We start from the raw sequence: 19,192 nt of genomic DNA on the forward strand, positions 1-19,192 counted from the left end.
TAATTGGAACGGTTCGATATAGGAAGACAATAATTTACTAAAAGTTTTAGCAGGTAGTGGTCTTGAAAACATGTACTGACTTGAACGGTCAGCGTTATCGAACATTCTTTAACATTTATCTAAAAGCCCAACATGAAAAAACCAAGTTAGCTGTAGCAACCCGTGATTTTAGTTTTTATTGTAATCGAAGTAAACATTCCAAATATTTTGAATAGTTTTGATCAGGTAATTTCTATCCGCTCAGTAACTACGGTATTCAGATATTTCATTACTGATACTCAGTAAGAGACGGCTGCGGAAGTTTAATGTTAAAGATCAAATGTTAGCCAACTCAAATGTGTGATAATCATGAGTTCGACCTGCATTTTCTTGAGAGGGACAGCATCTTGCAGACAATTACTTTTCTTTCAGTCGAGCCCTGCGAGGACACCACATCCTTCGTTATGCCACTGTCACTGAACTATGGCTGCGTCACAATTAATTACAAACAGAGCTGCAATGTTGATACGTCAGCCCTAATGATTTGCGGCGGCTACTATTTTAAAACACGAAACCTTCCAGTTTTGGAATTATCATTTACTGATCTTGTCCTGCTGTCCCGGAAAATTCCATTTAAATCTGTAAATTTATTCGTGAAAATATCATACAGTTGTTAAAGATTATAAAATCCTTTCATAAATAAATACTCTAATTATACTATAAATCTTATAGTCCTAATTGGAACGGTTCGATATAAGAAGACAGTATTTTAATAAAAGTTTTAGCAGGTAGTGGTCTTGAAAACACGTACTGACTTGAACGGTCAACGTTATTGAACATACCCTAACATTTATCTAATAGCCCGACATGAAAAAACCAAGTTAGCTGTAGCAACCCGTGATTTTAGTTTTTATTGTAATCGAAGTAAACATTCCAAATATTTTGAATATATTTAATCAGGTAATTTCTAACCGCTCAGTAACTACGGTATTCAGATATTTCATTACTGTTACTCAGTAAGAGACGGCTGCAGAAGTTTAATGTTAAAGATCAAATGTTAGCCTAGTCAAATGTGCGATAATCATGAGTTCGACCTGCATTTTCTTGAGAGGGACAGTATCTTGCAGACAATTACTTTTTTTTCAGTCGAGCCCTGCGAGGACACCATATCCTTCGTTACGCCACTGTCACTGAACTATGGCCGCGTCACAATTAATTACAAACAGAGCTGCAATGTTGATACGTCAGCCCTAATGATTTGCGGCGGCTACTATTTTAAAATACGAAACCTTCCAGTTTTGGAATTATTATATTTTACTGATCTAATTGTCCTGCTGTCCCGACTCATCTGAGTCATGTTATTGGATGATCCTGCCTCCTTCAAACAATACATGCCAATAACAACAATGCCAACCAGTGTCAATAATTGAAAATAACAAATCCCGACAATGAACAAGATCTCCTTAGCTTGAACAAGATAATTTTGTTAAACTCAATTTATGTTTAATTCGTATCTAATTCCTTATAAAATCAAAGAGGAATCAATCGTCGTAGGAATTTTAATTTTCATCCCCGACGGAATTTATTTCCTTGAAACGTAGAAAATACAAAATCTTCAGGTTTTGGATAAGTAATCTTAAGGAATGTATAAAGTTATAATAAGAAATAGACATGTGTGATAAACTCAGAGATTCTTTGCTTCCATTAAAAATGTTACTTTCTACATTGGGTACCGTACCGGTACACACTACACTTTGGTGGGTAAGAAACAACGGCGGATCACATGACACCCACTTTACTTTGGACAGTACGGCGGCACTAGAAACTGTACCTATAAGATAGACCTAGCACTGCTAATATAACAAAATCGATTAGCTTTAAAAAGTTCTATTTTCCTCTTTGTTACTTCGAAATTAATTTTAATTAAAATTAAATTGGATAAAGTTTAACATATACATTGTGATTGCTAAGAACAGTTCTTGTTCCACTTTCTGGTTCGTATCAGATCGCGTCCGGTCTGCACAACGGTGGTTAAGCGAGTGCATGATGAGCTTGTTACGGTGAGATCTCATATCACTGCGCCGAGATGCAATGGGTAATAAAAAGGGCATGAGAACACGTCACGAGGGATCGCATCCAGGAATCTGATCAACCGTAGCCAAGAAGAGAGGTTGCTCAGTGAAACGTAGATAATGATAGAGGCAAACAGTATATAAAGCGAATCAAAGTTGAGGAGAGTATCTCATTAGCACTACCATCTCCAGTACTGCAACACTACAACTTCTCTCCAGACAACATCATGGTGGACTACGAGCTAGCTCTCCGGAATGCCTTATCTGCCACCGAAGAGGAAGAAAGCTCACAGCGACAAGGACAGGAGGATTCACCGCATCGTGCAGAACTACCACTCTTACGAAGATGATGTCTTCACTTACCTGGATCTGCTCAGAAGTGTTATGTGAATTATTGATTGCTGTAACTTCTTGATAATGATTTGTGGGATTTAGATATTATTGCTATTGAGTGTGTCAAGTTATATTAACTTTTTGATTTTCAACAACTCAATATCCTCGATTTACATTGTCTGCAAAGCCCTGAAAAAAAACAACTAAACTAACAGGAATTAAACAAAATGATAAAGAGAAAAAATAAAACTTATAACTTATAATGCGAATCTAGAACAAAACTTAGAAACAAGTTGAATGTGTAAGTTCTGTCTTAGGTACAGTTTCTAGTAGTAGTACCGCCGTACTGTCCAAAGTAAAGTGGGTGTCATGTGATCCGCCGTTCCGTCCAACCTTTTTTGGAAAGTACCGCCGTACCGGCCTCCGCTGTACCGTCCCCGCCGGACTGTACACCGCCGCAGTGACTTCCGCCACAGTGACCGGTTCCCGGCCAGAACTGATCATTTTGATTCCACCTCTGGATATCCTCAATTTTCTTAAATCTCGAAAAATGCCAAGAGCTGGAGATTCTTACAGGTTCTAATCCGATGTATCAGAGCGACTTTAGCTAGTGAGTTATGTCCAATTTAAGGTTTTTAAGGCTAGATCTGGACTTGACGGATGTTAATCGTTTAAATTTCTTCGAAGTAGCGCGAGACAAGTGCTACGAAGTATTAGTAGTGCGCGCCGGGTTAGTCCATTAACAATGGACAAGATCTAGACGAGTCATTTTAGGGCCCACGAAATAATTTCCGTATTTTTTTCTAGCTGAAAATTCTGCACACTTTGGACCAGGACGTCCTCGATTTCCTTGAATCTCAAAAATGACGAGCTAGAGGCCAGTCTTACAGGTTCTAATAATAATATGACGTATCATGTCTTATAAACACCCTCCTGCACTCAGTCCCCACTCTCCACTCTCCAGTACTCAGCAGTCATGTCTTATAGTTATAGTCCCCACCCTTCAGTACTCAGCAGTCATGTCTTATAGTCCCCACTCTCCAGCACTCAGCAGTCATGTCTTAAAAATTTCCCCCATTTCAGGGCCAACCCAAAAAAATAAATCCAAAAAAAAAAAAAGGAAAAAAATAAAACATAACTTTAACAATCTAAACAAAACTGAAAAAAATTAAGGGTTTTCTGTTTTACTTTTCAGTATAAAAACCCCCATTCCCCAAATAAAGGGGGTTTTTCCCCGTTCCTAATTTTTTTTAAAAATCCCCCGGACCCCCCCACCGTCCCCCCATTTAAAAAGCCGATGATTTCCCCCAAACCCCGGTTCCCCCAAACCCTTTTTTTGATTAAAATTTTTTTTCCCCTTTTTCTTAAATCTAAAAAACCAAACTTTTTTAAAGGTTCAAAACAAGCTTTTTAGTAAGTGAATTAAAATTTTAGGCAAATCGGGAATTGGGGTTTTAACTTTAAAATTTTTTGGGTAGGCAATCTACAGAAACCCCCCCTTACCCCCCCTTTTTTTCCCTTTTTTTTAGGGCCCCCCTTTGTTTCACTTTTGCCCTTTTCCCAAACCCCCCCCTTAACCAAAAGGAGAACCCTTTTTACGGTGAAAAAAATAAACTTTCCAAAAAACCCCTTGGGACCATAAAAAAATTCCCTCCGGTTCCCCACCCCTTTGTTCCCCCCACCCTTTGCCTCTTTTACCCCCCCCTGACCCCAGCCTTTTCCCCCACCCCGCCTCCATCCAAACCCAAAAACCCCCCCCCCCCTGGTTTTGTAACCCCCCCCCCCAAAAGACCTTTAACTTTTATCCCCCCCTTAAAACTCCATTTCAAACCCCACCCCCCTAACAGTCCAACCCATTTGCACCGGCACTTTTACTTTTCCAATTTTAAAAGGGGCTTTTGGGGCAAAAATTCATTTTGCCAATTTTAAAAGTCCTTTCAAAAAGGGGGGGGGGGGGGGGGGGGGGGGGGGAGGGGGGGGGGGGGGGGGGGGGGGGGGGGGGGGGGGGGGGGGGGGGGTTCCCCAGGGTTTTTGGGCAAAAGGGGCTTTGCCACAAAAAACCCGGGACCTTTTTTTATCCCGGCCCCAAAAACCCAAAAACCCCCCGGGGACCCCCCCCAAATTTGGTTTTAAATTGGCCCTTTTGCAAAACCCTGAAACCCAAAAAACCAAAAAAATTTACATATTTAAAAAAAAAATTTTACAAATTAAAAAAATAATGAGAGAAAAAAAAAAAAATTTTTTGGAAGACCAAATTTGAAATTTTGGCCCTGAAATTGGGGCCAAAAATATTTTAAAAAAACCCCTTTTGGGAAAGGGGGGGGGGCCCCCTTTGGAACCCAAGACAACAAACGGGACGGCAAAACCAAAAAGCAAAGCCCTAAGGGTTTTTTTAAAAAACTGAGTTTTTAAAAGGGGGGAAATTTAAATTTTTTAAAAAAAATTTTAAAAATTTTTAAAAAATTTTTTTAAAAAATTTTTAATTTAACTTTAACCCCACCCCCCCTCACAATATTTCCCCCCCCTTTAGATAGGGGGGGTCACACGGCCCGTATAAAAAATTTTCCCAAAAAATTTTTTTTTTTTTTAAACAAGGGAAAAATCTCCTTTCAATCAAACCCAAAATTGCTTTGTTTTGGAATTCTATTTATCTTTTTTTAATTCTATCGAATTCGAAAATTTAAAACCTTTTTACCAAAAATTAAAAAAAGGGGGCCTTCTCAATAATTACAAAAAAGGGCCCCCCCGGGGGTTTAACTTTCCAATCAACCATAAAAAACGGTACCCAAATCTAAATCATATTTTTAAAACGCAAAAACCACCACTTTTGGGGTTAAATGGACATCAGGATTCTGGAAATTGTAGTCCAAAAAAAACCCCTAATTAATTCTTTCCTTTTAAAAGCCCCTGCATTATCTTATATTTTTTGAGGTCCCAGGTTTAAAATTTTGGGAATACTTTAAAAACCCCAAAACCTTTTCCATTGAAAAACAAATAACAGGGTTTTTCAAAAAGTTTTAGTTCTTCCCAATTTTATTTCCATTCTAAATAATTTTTTTTTTTTATCCAAAATTTTGGACAAATTTTTTTTTTAAATCCCCATTTGGAAAAGCTTTTTTTTAAAATACCCCTTTTTTTTAAAGAAATTTTGGGGGAAATTTTTTATTCAAAAAAGTTTTTTGTGATTTTGGTTTTTAATTTTAAAATTTTGGCTTGCCGTTTTTAATTTTTTTTTTTAATCCGTTTTAATTTTTAAAAAACCGGTTTATCCCCTTTTTTTTTAAAATTTTTTTTTCCTTTTAAATTTCCCCTTTTAACATTCCTTTTAATTTTTAAAATTTTTCAAAAAGGAAATGAGTAAAAAAAGCAATATTTTTTTGCCCCTTTTATTTTTTTTTTTTCCCTTTTTTTCCCTTACCCTCAAAACCAAAATTTTTAAAAAAAAATTAATCATAAAATAAAAATTCATTCAAAATTGCACGGTATTCAAAAACCAAAAAATTTTAACCAAACATTTATTTTAATATAAAAAAAATACAAAATTAGCTATTTTAAATTTTTAAAATTTATCTTTTATTTAACGTTTTAAATTATAAAATTAAACTTTATTAAAATAAATAAAAATAAACCGTATTGAAAATCGCCCCTTTTAAAAACCCCAAGGGAAAGGGTTTTTAAAAAACAAAACAAAAAAAAATTCCGATTAAATTTTTACCATTATGGATACATTAAACATTCAAATACTACAAAACAAAAAAAAAATTTTTTTTCTGGTGTAAAAATTAAAATGCCCCCCCCCCAAATTCAAAAAACTTAAAAAAACCGACTTTAAATTTTTAAACCGGGTAAAATAAAAAAGTAAAAAAGTCCGGGCTACCCAAACCAAGGGGGGTTATTTATAAAAAATTTATCACTAAAAATTCTAAATTAATCAGGTCATTTTCTAAAATAATTTAACAGATACAATAATTTAACAGATACGCCACTGTATGTAACACCACATTGTTGTGTCCCCTCCTCTCATTTTTTGTTTCTATACACAACAAGAAAAACATAAGCAAATACTATATTTTTAATAGCACCTAACATCAAACCTAATAATATTTTTAACTATATTTCTGTAAATTTAAGGATCATTAAATCACCACGCCTTTTTTATAAAAATAAAAACGTTCAAAATAACTCCCCAACCCAGAATATTTTAAATTTTGAAAATAAAACTTAAAATTTAAAAATTTAGTGCACAACTTAATGGAAGTTAAAAAATCCGAAAAAATCTTCTACTTTTAAGATCCTTTAACTCCCTTTTTTTACTGTCTCAGAATTAATACTTATTTCCTCTTTTAAAAAATTATTTTAAAACTTTAACGGGAAGTACTACTTTTCCGTTTTTTAAAACTTATGTACGTTTTTTATTCCTTCTTTTTAAGTTCAAACTCACTAAACTCTCCTTCAATCTTCCCCTACGGGGGACCCCCCTAAAGTTTTTTTAGGTAAAATAGACATTTTTCTCCGTACGGGCCCTTTTATCTTCCAGGGGTTACCTACAAAACAAAACAAAGCAACTTTCCACAGGGAATAGGGCAGTACTAATAGCAAAATTCTCCTTCTCCTAACTGGGGTCCACCAACGTAACATTGCGACGGGTTTTTCCACCTACGTTACACAGTTTCCCTTTCTTTGTTTTTTACTGAGGGGGAAATCAATTACAGTTTTTTTAATTTAAACAATAATGTACTGTTTTAATTTTTTTTTTTTTTTAAAAATTTTTTTTTTTTTTTTTTTTTTTTTTTTTTTTTTTTTTGAGGGGCCCCTTTCAAAAAAACCCTGTGCTCGGGGGTATTTGGTTGTACCTAAACGCGCAATTTTTTTAACTAAAAGGGCCCCACTAAAAATTATTATTATTTGAACAATAAAGATTTTTTACGAAAAACGGTTTGATAAAAAAAAATCATCCTATTTCAAAAACAATTTCCCTTCACAGTAAAAACCTCGCGGTTTAAACAAAAATTTTTAAAAATTTTTTTAAAATTTAACCTACCGTTAAGGGCATCTTTCGGCCCCTCACTCTAGAAACCTCGCCGTACATTCCCCGCTTTTATCAAATTCAAAAATTTACACGGTTTTTTTTCACATTTGCTTGAGACAAGGTCCGAAATACAAGCACTGGGGGGCACCCAGAACCCGTCATTGGTTTTATTTTTTACCCCCGAGGTGTGGCTTTTAAATCTCGTTTTTTAAATTTTCGAAAACCCGTGGTTGGGGGAAGCTAATGTATTTGTTTTAGTAATTTTAAAACGCGTCAAACAAAAACCTAATAAACCGAAATACAGCCCATTAAAAGGCCTACTAAAAAAAACGTAATTTTTACAAAACCCAAAAAGACGAAAACAAGGTTTTCCCTGGACGTCGTGTAGCAAACCTTTTTCCATGGGACTACCATTCAAAATTTTGGTTATTTTCCTGGGGGGTCTACAACAAAGACAAAATTTAATTCTCTGAATTATATAGAATTGTTCTTAAATTTGGCACATGTGTTGAATGTTGATTACAAGTGGGAAATTGTTTGACCCTCCAAAATTTTTAAAACCGTTTTCCATAAAAAAGAACGGTTAAAGTCATTAACTTGGAAAAAGACACCGGCCTTTTCGAACAATTTAAAAAAACCAAAAACTCACGAACACAACTCACACTGACCGATTTTGATCATTTATCGGGGTTTACATTCACTGGCCCGTCCGCCCAAACCCGTCACATTCAACTCTTTTTGTCCCAAAAAACAAACACAAACCATTAATTAACTGATCCAAATTTTAAATTTGTACCTTTCAACAAAACCCTAAAAAAAAAATTCTAACACAGAACTTTTTTGAATTTTTACGTTTTTAAAATTCCTTTTGCCCTGAAAACTTATCAAACTTCACTATGTTATGGGCCCTTTTTTCCACTTTCTTGTTTGCAAATATCTTTATTTGGACACGAAGAAAGTTGCTTAAAATTTAAAGGGGGTCTAAATATCAACGGGAAAAACTTCTTAAACATTTTTACTCAATAACATTTAAATTGGGTAATTTCCCAATTACTAAAAAACCAAAAAATTCTTATTGTCCTGAAGAAACGGAATTTATTTAAAAAAAAAAAACATTTTTTTTGGAAACGTCGAAAACTTTCAGCTGTAAAAATGACAACTGACTCCGCCCCTGCAAATGTTTTTAGAAAAAATTTCGAAAAATTTTTCCAAAATAATCAAAATTTCAAAACGGGGAAAAAAAGTTTTTTTGAAAGCTTTTAAAATTTTCGTTCCGGAATACTAAACAGAACATTTACACTTTCATGAAGTTTAGTAAATTTAACAATTTTTTAGGTTTTGGAAATTTCACGTGAAGTTTTTAAACTTTAAAAACGAAAACACATTAAAAATTTGTTTCTAATCGGGGGGTTCCTTTAAAGAAACTGAGCTTCTGATCTCTCACTGACATCATCTTCATCTTTTACACTCTAAACTTTTTTTACCTCTTACTACCTTTAACTTCAATGGGTACCTAACGATCAGATTTAATGGAAATCGCCCCACTAGGTTTAGGGGTTAAAAACGGAAATGGAAAACAATAGTATCGCTTCAATTCATCACTGGTCGAAGAAGCACCATCAGGCAAACTCTGCAATCAATCATTCATAATTTCCCTCCGGGCATTCTCTCCCTCTTACAAATCCCTCGCATGGTAAGAAAACCCCAAGCAAACCTCGGCTACAAATCAGGGGGGGGGGTATAAAAAAAAAAAGTTTCTCAAACCCAACCTAATTTTTTTCGCGAGTCCTTTACCCCAATTAATACAAATTAATCCTTCCCTTTTGTCACAACACATTTTCATTAAAAAATAGTCTCGTACCAGGGGTTTCCCCCAAAACCAACTCTTCCCCGTTTTGTCTTCACCAACCTGCGAAATATTTTTTTTGAGGGACAGAGACTGGTATGGTTCGCGCCAATTTTAAAAACGGGACTATAATCAAAATTTAAACATCTTAATTTTCCTGTATTTTAATTAAATTTAAAATGACCAACTTTTTTATAGTGAGCTCTTAAGGCCCCCCCCCCCCCCCCCCCCCCCCCCCCCCCCCAATTATTTTAAAATTTTAAAACTATGAAAAGTCTTACCTTCACGTTTATAAATCCTCCGAAACCGACAGGAAAATTTAATAACGACAGTAAATACCGAGTTAGGTTGTTCATAATAGTCGATGCTTTACCCATTTAATACATTATCAAGTTTATCATTCGCTTTCAATAGGGAAAAGAATAGAAAAAGGAATAAACTTGGGTATGGGGAAAAGGTTTCTAATAAATTCAAACACTGACATGGGAAACATATGACCACTGCCCCCTTCTGTATGGAGGGGGCCTAAAAACTTAATCTCCTCAAACTTTGCACGAACTTTTCCCAAAAGCCAAATTTTGCTTTTCGGTTTTTGCCAAAACTTTTTTTGGGTTTATTAAAATAAACATACAACGGAACAAATAGTGTGAAATGTCTGGGGCCCAGGAGGTTTTTGAACTTCCTGTGCAGTTATTTGGGCTATCATATTCTAATTCATAAGTCATCTTCATTCTAAACTGTTACAACGGTTGTTGTACATCATTGTTCATACCAACTCTGCTTTCATTATGACATGTTCTGCACCATACAGGGCAAGAGCCCGTTTCTAAAAAGCTTAGTTCATAGCTCCTCATATTTCCCCGTAGGGTATCTCTGTCCGCCCCTAACCAGATAAGTTCTTTAAATCATAACCAGTCGATCTCATGCCGTCATTGTTCCATATCAAGATCAGACAGGGCTCTCAGACTGTCCTGCATGTGTAGCAGCCTATTGTAGGGACAGGTACCTTCTCATGGAATAGTTGGTAGGACAGCTGGTCGTCCTTATCTCCGTCTGCAATGTCCAGCACGTCCCCGTTCTCCTTTATCTCCGAGATAAGGTTATCGATGTTGGGTTCGTTTTTGGATGCTTCGATCACTGCTTCCGCCATTTGTGGTGTCATGTGTCCCCACAGTTAGCGAATAGAAGAGGAGTCTGCTTTTGCTGTTTTAGGCTTCCTTTCCGGCCTTGGCGTGTTGTTTTCTAGCATCATCTCTTTCATGCCTCTGCCCTTTCCATGTTAAACTGCGGATGATCCCCGAAATCATCTTTAAGGCTTTAACAGAAACATTTCTGTATTAGTCATGTTTGATATACGCATTTCGAGTTCTAATCCCAGAAACTTGCAAGACAAACTGTTTTCATGTCTATTGGGTTTTTGTCGGAGATGGCAATAAGAACAAACCAAAACCCATCCACGGCCTCTTGTCTCCGTAGATAGCAGTAGTTGGTTTGGGTGGTGACCAGTCACGACTTGAGTAACCATTTCTAGCAGGCTTGTCGGGAGATAACTTACAATTATACTTCTCCTGTACCTTAGTATTACCCAACTTTTGAGTTGAGAATGGTTTGTGGTTGAGTCCGCCTGCCATAGCCGGCACCTCCGGACCAACTCAGCCAACTCCAGTGCTGCCCATAGCGCACTCCAACACGTCCCTGTGCATCGTGCCCACTGCTGTGTGATGGAAAAGCAACTCCCCATCCTCATCCTCCTCGTGACCATCTCGTTCCGCACCGCTCTCGTTCCACCCTCCCAACAGATCTTTCTGTACTTTCCACATCTTCGTATGTAGTCCAGCTATTTTATCTTTTTGAGGTAGTGTTCGAGAAGAAAGTTTACGCGCTCCCATACTCTGGGCTGAAGGGTCCTGGTGTCTGAGAAAGTCTCTCAGACTTAAAGAAACTCCAGGAGTCGTTGACAAGTTTTTTCTCTGGAACCCAGTCTATTCGCGATTTGACAGTGTTACAGACTTGAACCCATTGTAACTTCTCATAATCTACCTTGTAGTTTGACAAGATCTATCTCAAATAGACGGCTTGATCTTAAAACCGCTTGCATTTCAGCAGGCCAACAGGGACGGGCTCCATTTGCGGTACACCATCTACCAATACTTCCCAGGTCTCAGAGAAAGAAAGACACGCAATTCTTAGATCTCTCCCTTGTCAATGAGATCCGCTAGAAAGAGATCCTCTCTTTGTCTGATTATTAAAGGCCCCCCTTTAAACCTTGACCCGCACTCTTGGACCTCTGGTATATGAGATGCTTATTGTCCAGGGTGTTGCCCACTGATAGTTCGCTCCCACAGTCGTTTCTCTGATGGAGTTTATTATTACGAACAGGTCCAGTCCTTTAGTCGTCTCTCTATTCTCGTACCTAGTTGGTGTCTGTATCTTCAAACTGCCTGAAGTGGTCTGGTTGCTGATGTCATACCACTGCTGTGCGCTGCGCTGGTTACCATGGTACTTTGCACGTGCTGCGCGTTCCTCTCTTTTGCTGCCAAGCAGGAAGTATCAAACATGGCCTGGTTATCTTGACAAGTTTTTAAACTAAGGATTCACAACAAAAAACAACCAAAGTTTAACGGTGCATGCTAAAACGCTGATCACAAAACTAAAGTTTTAAATCACCTTCCCGGAGCTGCGGTATATAGAAAAATATAAAAATTTTAGCCGTTACCATAGGTTACCTGCTACAGCATATAGCCCCCACTTGTTCCGTGGTTCACTCTTTTAAACTACAAAAACACCTACAGATTCCAGAAACCTCGGAAAATACGTACATGAGTATTTGTTGTCTGTTTACGTAAGGCTTGATTAAATTACTGCGGCTCACCTTTAACCTTTTATTCAGATAAAACTTACAACATAACTCCGGGACACCGTGCACTAGCATTACTAATTCTATTTCTGTGTTACCATAGTAAATTACTAGTTACCATATGTGAGTTTAAACCTTTATTATCTGTTGCAACTCGTTTAAATAAAATAATACAATGGGTTTAAACCTTATTATCTGTGCGCCTCGTTTAAATAATACTAATAAATGGGTTATCGGTCTAGAATAATGATAAAACATATTTTCAACCGATGATTGTACTCAGACTGAAACTCACTAGAAACCACACTGTTTAGCAGTTTAGGTGATGAATTTTGTAGCCGCTAAAATCCATTCAAGGCCTTGAAGATAAGGTTTTCTAGTTTGAAATTTGACTTTGTCGTTACAATGGCGCCAGTTTATGATTTACCTACCTACCCTGCCTGTTCCTTGCCTCGTTAATTGTACTATCTAGTGTAGTTTTCAGGCGGTGTGGTGTCCGGCAGGAAGTGATAGAGGTTCAACTGGGACTTTATTGTACGACAAACAAAGTGAGGCTCTATAATTAAACACTAATGGTAGTAGCAGACAACAGAGGTATTTTATTTCTCGAATTAATGATAAGTGAATAAGTGATAATCACTCTTCAAAACTGATTTATATCATGAAGTAAGTATGAGATGGGAATGTAAGTGGCACCTGCTCTTTATTATTTTGAGTGGACTTATCAACATGGCACAACAAATAAAGTCGACGTCCCCCGCCATTCAAGTGTTCATCTAACCGTAAGACCTAAAAATCACGACCACGAAATCCGGAATCCCTAGCGTCAGGCACGTAGCCGTTTTGGTCTGTCTTTTGGGAAGAAGAGAAGAAAAAAGCCAAAACCCCGGGATGTGCAATTTGTGTAGTACTTTTTACAGAGAGGGTCGAAAAACGTCCACTAAATTGTGCGAAACCTGATAAACGTAAAAAGATTGAGAATGAAGGACAATAGATGCCAGGAAGTCCTTTACTTTGTTTTCTTTATTTTTCATGATTTTTAGACCCCGCCCCTTTCCCCCCCTAAAAGCAGGAACCAAAAGATCCCCGCTATACCGCGGGGGTTTAATAGAGATTCGTTTTAAAAATCTACTGCAAACAGTTCTTTGCTAAAGCAACTTGAGCGAAAAAATCCCCCAAAATCACGCTGGGACGGGGGGATTTTTGGCATTTTGAACCTGAAAAAGGGGGGGTTAGGTCCGGTGTGTAAAATCTTTGCATTGGTACCCCAATTTTGTTGTGCTTATTTGTTGGAATTAATCCTTATATTAAAAATATGGAAATTTTGACCCATTTTTTGTGATGGGTTTTGTCAAGCAGGTGGGTAAAATCCCAAAAGAGAAATATTTTTTTTAGAAGTGTATTTTAAAGATTTATGAAAATGATGTAAATTTTTTGTGGGGTATTTCCTCAAAGTTAAAGACGGCGTTAAATATTTTAAAAAGGGAAAACCCACTTCAATAAAAAGATCTATAAACGCTTAAATATACTAGACATAAAATGGCAAGTTTTGTTCAAAATGAGGAGAAAAAACTGTCACTCTCTCCCGTACTGTGGAAAGGGAAAATTTTTAAACAATAGCCACGCTTGGGTCTCGGGAAACCCAATCCTACTCGAACAAAAGGATAAATTTTAAATGAAAAAAAAACCTTCCGCTCGTCTCGATAGAAAAACTTTTAAATTGGGGAAAAAAAGATAATTAGAAAACAAAGATTTTCTAAATGAAACAACAAATCAAATACTAAAGGAAGTCGAGTTCAGTGATTTAAAGAGGTCAGTTTTCGTCTGCAGGGAGAGGGTAGGATAGTTTTGAGAGTTTCTGATGAAGGAGTTTTTATCCTTCTTTATTATGATCCTTCTTTATTCTTTAATACTTTTGGTCTGATTGTCGAACAATCAGCGAATTCCCCACTTTCAGCTCTTACACTGTGCGCTGTAGGGTTTTGTTGGACAAGACTAAGTGGGACTAAGAGAAACGAGCACGTTATGAAACAGATTTAAACTAGTGTAGTATTTTTAACAGTAAGAAAAATGGGAGCTAGCTGTTGAACTTCTTTGAAGTGACAAAACTCTCTTAAAATAATACGAGGCTGTGCTGATTAGAGCTGCTTGATTCAGCTTAAATAAACACGTCCAATTATCACGCTTATCTCAATAATCATTCCTCCGACAATAATCTCGGGCATCCGGTATTAACCTCGGGCGTTCTGGTACTAACCTCGGGCATTCCTGTCTCAACAATAATTCGATATTCATGCATACAATATCATTGTCATCGCGTCTGCGGCTATCAATCAACTTTCAAATCATCGGACAACTAGCTCCTAAAAATCCTTTATCTTTAAAATTGATCGTTATCAGTATATATCTTTATTCTTAGAACCGGGCTTTACTTACTTACTTTGGTCGTAATCATTCGTCAATTATTTGTCAATCGTTCGGTATCGTACTGTGTCATGCTGTTCAATAAATGATTCCGCTTATTTGATCAAAGTTTGAATCACTCGAGTTCTCTCAAAGAATTTAACACTTTTTCATGATTTAAGATTAAAGGGGATTTATCATTTTATTGTCTTAGATTCAAATTCTTGTCCCAAAATCAGGAGATGGAATCAGGTAATTTAAAGAAATCAGTCTGGAATCAGTTGGCACAGCTCCATATTCAACTTTACAACTTTTACGTGAATTCTAAAAAAACTAAAATTACTAAAGAAACTAAAATTAAAAATCTAAATACACATGCGAACTCGATCTCTACAACACAACCCATAATTCAAACTACTCCGAGAACACACGTAAACTTGTCTTATCATCTACTGTTTAACTCAGTCAGTTTTCTGAAATTAACAATACTTTCATTTACAAACAAGTAAAAAGGTATTAATTAAGGTTCATAGACTTTAAATCGTACATCAACGATAAGAAATTCAAAGTTTAACTAATTTTATTGGCCTAACTATCAAATTCCCCAACCACAATGCGCCTAACTATCAAATTCCCCAACCACAATGCAATCTTTAGAATAAGTAATAAGTATGTACATTGTTCGTTTAATTAAAATGCCAAATATCGAAAAGAATAAGCGTTAAGAGTAAATCAAAGCAAATACCGTTAAGAGAAAATGTGTTTAACTATTTAAAGTTATAATGCTAAAGTATTAAATTGGTTTAATATGATATCACCTGTGCTAAAATAAATGTATAAAATGAAATCAATGGTTTCTATTATAATATTCATGAATCCGATTGTACACACTACACAAAGTTACATTTTGAGTTTCGACGCCTTATTTTACCAGTCCACATACTCTTAGTCGAGTCGAAGTTCGTTCTATTATAGTTAATATACAGTATTTAATTGAGGAGGAGAATCTTCATTACATTCAGGAGGTTAAGGGGTTGGTGTGTCTGTGTCGAGTACTCGAGGCAGGTAGGACCCTGGAGGTGGGTAAGAAGGTGGAGGAGGGTGGGTAGCTTGCGGAGGTGGGTAAGAAGGTGGTGGGGTGGGTAGCTTGCGGAGGTAGGTAAGAAGGTGGAAGGGTGGGTAGCTTGCGGAGGTGGGTGAGAAGGTGGAGGAGGGTGGATAGCTTGCGGAGGTGGGTAAGAAGGTGGTGGGGTGGGTAGCTTGCGGAGGTGGGTAAGAAGGTGGTGGGGTGGGTAGCTTGCGGAGGTAGGTAAGAAGGTGGAAGGGTGGGTAGCTTGTGGAGGTGGGTAAGAAGGTGGAAGTGGGTAGCTTGCGGAGGTGGGTAAGAAGGTGGGAGGAGGATGGGTAGCTTGCGGAGGTGGGTAAGAAGGTGGAGGAGGGTGGATAGCTTGCGGAGGTGGGTAAGAAGGTGGAGGGGTGTAGCTTGCGGAGGTGGGTAAGAAGGTGGAGGAGGGTGGGTACCTTGCGGAGGTGGGTAAGAAGGTGGAGGAGGATAGGTAGCTTGCGGAGGTGGGTAAGAAGGTGGAGGAGGGTGGATAGCTTGCGGAGGTGGGTAAGAAGGTGGAGGGGGTGTAGCTTGCGGAGGTGGGTAAGAAGGTGGAGGAGGGTGGGTACCTTGCGGAGGTGGGTAAGAAGGTGGAGGAGGGTGGGTAGTTTGCGGAGGTGGGTAAGAAGGTGGAGGATGGTGGGTAGCTTGCGGAGGTGGGTAAGAAGATGGAGGAGGGTGGGTAGCTTGCAGAGGGTAGGATGCTGGCGGAAGGTAGGCTGGTTAGATACTGGTGGTAGTTAAGATGGTGGAGGAGGGTAGGATGTTGGTGGCGGGTAGGATGCTTGTTGAGGAGGGTAGGATGCTTGTTGAGGAGGGTAGGATGCTTGTGGAGGAGGGTAGGATGCTTGTGGAGGAGGGTAGGATGCTTGTGGAGGAGGGTAAGATGTTGGTGGCGGGTAGGATGCTTTTTGGTAAGTTGCTTGCGGCGGTGGGTAGGATGCTTGAGGGTAAGTTGCTTGAGGCGGCGGGTAGGATGCTTGAGGGCCCGTTGCTTGAGGCGGCGGGTAGGATGCTTGAGGGCCAGTTGCTTGAGGCGGCGGGTAGGATGCTTGCGGCGGCGTGTAGGATGCTTGAGGGCCAGTTACTTGTGGCGGCGGGTAGGATGCTTGAGGGCCAGTTGCTTGAGGCGGCAGGTAAGACGCTTGAGGACCAGTTGCTTGAGGCGGCGGATACGATGCTTGAGGGACAGTTGCTTGAGCAACAACAACACCCTGAGCTGTTTGATCCTTCTTCAGAAACATAATCACGAGAGTCACAGCAGCTCCTATGGTAATGAGCAATGTGAGATAAGCGTATGCCCCATTAAAGGCCCAAGAACACATGGTCCCAAAGTTGCTGCTGCCCGCCACTCCTGAACTAAGGTTGATGACGAATGAGACGCCAAATGTAAACAATGATCGAAGTAACCTGGATTGCTCGGGAGTTTTTACGAAGGTGAAAATTGTAAGGACGACTGACACCAACAATAGCACTATCCAGAAAGCGATTCCGCAAACACCACTATATCCTCCAGCAGCGAAGATACACTTTCCAATAGTAATGTGAACACACACCCCTAGAAGAATTATTACTGGTCGAGGCAGCTTGCAATCCTCTGGGGATTCTTGTGGCTCTTTTAGGATGTGCAGTGTAACGAGAAGAGAAGCCAAAGCCATAACCGGGATCGTGCAATATGTGTAGTACTTTAGGACATAACCCCCAAACGTCCACATAATTGTAGTGCAACCAAGAAAAACGCTACTAAGATTGAGAATTAAGGATCCAATAGATACGCTCAGGAAGTCCTTTACTTTGTTTTCTTTATTTTTCATGATTGTTAAGACTCCCGCTCCTACAGCCAGCCCTATAAGCAGGAACCAGTAGATCCCCGCTAGATTCCCGGGATGTAGATAATCTATATATCCGATATCTGTAAATCTCACTGCAAACAGTATCTTTGTTAAAGCAACTTGAGCGAGAAATCCCGCCAATATCACACTTGGACTGGGGATTATTGGCATTTCTGAACCTGAAAAAGTGGCCTAGGTCACAGGTGTGTAAAATAGCATTGCATTGCGTACCCACAATTATGTTGTGCATATTTGTTAGGAATTAATCCTTAGATAAATATGGCACAATTATGAGCCTTATTTTGTGATGGGCTTGTCAAGCAGGTCGTAAAATACACATTAAGAGAAATATATTATTTTAGAAGTGTATTTTGAAGATTTATGATAATGATGTAGAATTTTTTGTCTGGTACTTCCTCAAAAGTATAAAGACAGGACGTTAAATATCTTCAAAAAGGAAACCACTTCCATAGAAAGATCTATAAACTGCTATAAATATACTAGACATAAAATGAGCAAGTTTTATTCGAACTGAGGAGTAAAACTGGCAGCTCATCTCCCGTACGTGTGGAAGGAAACTATAAAATAGTCACACGCTATCACCTGCTGGGAAATCCAACTCCTACTCGAACAAAAGGAACAATTTTTTTAAATAAAGCATTCCCTCCGTATAAAGCATACCGCTCTGTCTCGATAAGAAAATACAGGTTAATTAGAAAACAAAGATCTCCCAAATGAAAGAATAAATCAATACTAAAGGAAGTCGAGTTTAGTGATTTAAAGACGTTATTGTTCGTCTGCAGGGAGAGGATAAAATTGTTTTGGGAGTTTCTTATTAAGGAGTAATTATCCTTCTTTATCCTCTCAAGAAACTGCAGATATGTCGACGACCTCAACACCATGAACTATTTGCATTTCTCTAACGTAATCAGGTCCATTTATCCACCTGACCTGCTTATGGAGAGGAGTGGTGACGACAATAAGTCCGTAAACTATCTCGACATCAACATCTCGATGAATAACTCCTTATACGTCGCCACCATGCTTTACAACAAACTTGATGACTTCAACTTTCCTGTGGTCATGTACACCTTTCCTAACAGTAATATTTCCTCTTCTGTTGGTTATAATGTTTTTTACGGTCAGGTCCTTCGTTACTCTTCCATTATCTCTGACCTTGATTCTTTTCTGTGTTCTACCAACACCCTTTATAGGACACTTCTTTCAAGATGTTATAATGACAGACTCCTGAAGAGTAAATTCATGTGTTAAACCCCCGAAACCGGTGTGCCAAGTCATCTGCTGATGATGTTCGCATAACATTATTTCCTCTCTCCTTTATTCCTTCCGTCTTTTCTTATACTTACAGTTCAGTTACTTTATTTCACCAGGTCTACCTAAGGATCAATTATTCTTTGGTGGGGTTTCACTTCTGGTATTGGCTTCATTCCCGGTCCTTTTCCTTATTCTTTATACTTATTTTTTATATAGTTTGAGATTATTATGATTCTTCTTTATTCTTTAATACTTTTGGTCTGATTGTCGAACAATCAGCGAATTCCCCACTTTCAGCTCAAACACAACCCATAACTCACACTACTCCGAGAACACACGTAAACTTGTCTTATCATCTACTGTTTAACTCAGTTGGGTTAGACCCATCGGCCCACAAACTAAATATTATTAGCAATTAAAGCTGATAAGTGTAGCACACTAGATGTACCTAGCTGCTCGAC

General features: G+C 38.2%; 1 protein-coding gene and 1 long non-coding RNA gene across 2 annotated transcripts in view; one reads left to right on the forward strand and one right to left on the reverse strand.

The window, feature by feature from the left end:
• LOC134820871 (uncharacterized) overlaps window positions 1-19,192 on the forward strand; it is a 1,079,557-nt gene that overhangs the window by 657,839 nt on the left and 402,526 nt on the right. The window lies entirely within an intron of this gene.
• Window positions 1-19,192, reverse strand: part of LOC134820887 (uncharacterized) — a 507,687-nt gene that overhangs the window by 256,493 nt on the left and 232,002 nt on the right. The gene's annotated exons all lie outside the window — the stretch shown is intronic.

This window comes from Bolinopsis microptera, chromosome 9 (genome assembly GCF_026151205.1).
Source record: "Bolinopsis microptera isolate Bmic1 chromosome 9, MBARI_Bmic_1.0, whole genome shotgun sequence".
Lineage (NCBI taxonomy): Eukaryota > Metazoa > Ctenophora > Tentaculata > Lobata > Bolinopsidae > Bolinopsis > Bolinopsis microptera.